The sequence below is a fragment of the Fusarium coffeatum genome (assembly GCF_003316985.1).
Source record: "Fusarium coffeatum strain FIESC_28 chromosome Unknown BRIP53273_contig_2, whole genome shotgun sequence".
Classification (NCBI taxonomy): Eukaryota; Fungi; Ascomycota; class Sordariomycetes; order Hypocreales; family Nectriaceae; genus Fusarium; species Fusarium coffeatum.
This window is the reverse complement of record NW_022157801.1, coordinates 55,573-57,498: the sequence shown is the minus strand read 5'-3', so window position 1 is coordinate 57,498 and position 1,926 is coordinate 55,573.

Below are 1,926 nucleotides of genomic sequence, written 5' to 3'. Positions count from 1 at the left end.
GGAAAATTATTGGTGGACCTGTGTATCACAGAATCAATGGAGATGGGGCTTCTTGACCTGAGATCAGCATCAATCACATTTGGCAAAATGCTCCGTCGCGCATGGCAGTCGTATTCAGCCACATCATTGAGTGATCCAATAAAAATCAACCGGAGCAAAATATCCATCGGAGTCCGGCAGCCGAAACTAGCGTGAGGAATGTCGATGTCGCAACACAACAAAACTCAAGGTCAATCACGGCTTCCATCCTCCTTCAGATTACACCTTGCTTACTGCTTTGTCCGGAAAAGCAAAAATTGAGACCGGACCAATTTCCGCGGCTTGAAGAACTGTACAGGAGCTTTAGGCCGGGGGGGTATTGGAAAGCCACTGCACCCATCACATATGCAAGAACAAAAGTGAGCTGAGCCTGGGGCTGAGACTGTTGGGGATTCATCTCCGGCGACGCTGAGGCTGCGTGTCCGCGTCCCCACGGGCAATTGTGCTACACGGCCGTTGACGGTATACCAACGTCATGCAAATCGAAGCCACACATATCTCAATGGGACCTTTCCAGCTGAACACTATCCTGAGAGCGAAGAGACCTATGGCTGCTCCAACACGACATGAATTTCCAGCCCTGCCCATCAGCGTGCTGGCATATACCTAGGTATTCCTGTATTGACATCGTCAAGGATACGTCGCCTGTGCCTTTCAAAAATTTGAAAACACCCAGATCTTTCCATCGCTATTGAGCTCGCGTACGCAGCAACTGGTTCATCTGGATTGCTGGCAGATGAGTGTGGTGCTGAGAAATAGGTACTTGATCGTTGGGCAGGTCTTGTTGTAGCACTTAATACTCCCATAATCTTCTTTGGTCTTTGTTGTGAAGGTGGCTCGCAATTGACAGCCTAGATTGTCGACCCGAGGGACAAACCGATGGTCAAGCAACAGCTGCCTTCCAGGGCAGAAGGAAATGAATTGATGAAATATAACTATATAAATGAGGGAAATTTCCCATGGATAGCCTGCTTCTTTAATCCTTACGACTGTTGACTTCATCCTCCTTGACCTACTGTTAGTCCCGTTTAATGACTCGTTGCTCTGAACCCTGTAAAATTTGTTTGAGGCTACCCTATGCAGAGGTCGTGTTGGAGTTCCTCAACATGAGTCGGCTTTCATTTGTGATTCGACTGCGATTGGTGCTATCAAATTACACTTCTTTTAATTTTAGATTTGTCTCCGACTGTTACTTTACCATCGGGCGTAATGCTGATTTCTTCAGACGTATTCGCAATTAAATGTTCTTGCCAAGCAGATTGTTACGGACGGAACGTCGTTTCTTCAAACAACCTTATTGTTCAATACGGATACCCTCCGTCACGACAAGTTCTAGTGAGCATGCCAATAGATGGGCGTTTCCGCCAGCCTCCATCCTGTTTTTAGAAGCGGTTCGGTCGGACTTTTACCGTTGCTATTCAAGGACCCTTTCTCGACGTATCAGAGAGCATCCCGATATAGAGTAGCTGTACCAATATTTTCAAACAACCAATAAGATTGCCTCGATGGCTCAGTGGTAGAGCGTGTCACTAGTAATGACAAGGTCCACGGTTCGATCCCGTGTCGAGGCAAAAGCTTCCGTTTCCTTTTTATCTGACAGAGAGGCCGGTCGATGTGCAGGTCAAATTAATCTGTCTTTTCTTGCCATGGATTTCGCGGAGAGGAGGAGATTCAAAATTCTCTAACATCTGTTGCAGTAGAATTCTTGCAATGACCGATAGATCAATGGGTGGTGCGTCGCAGCTCTTGACGGGAGTAAAATAAAAATAACTAATCAACAAGTGAATCACCATAGCAATCTCTCATTCATTCTTCGGTCTCTCCCATAAGCGTCCCGTTGAACATCAGACGCCCTTAACAAAGTCTTTGCATAGACTGCGCGTCGAA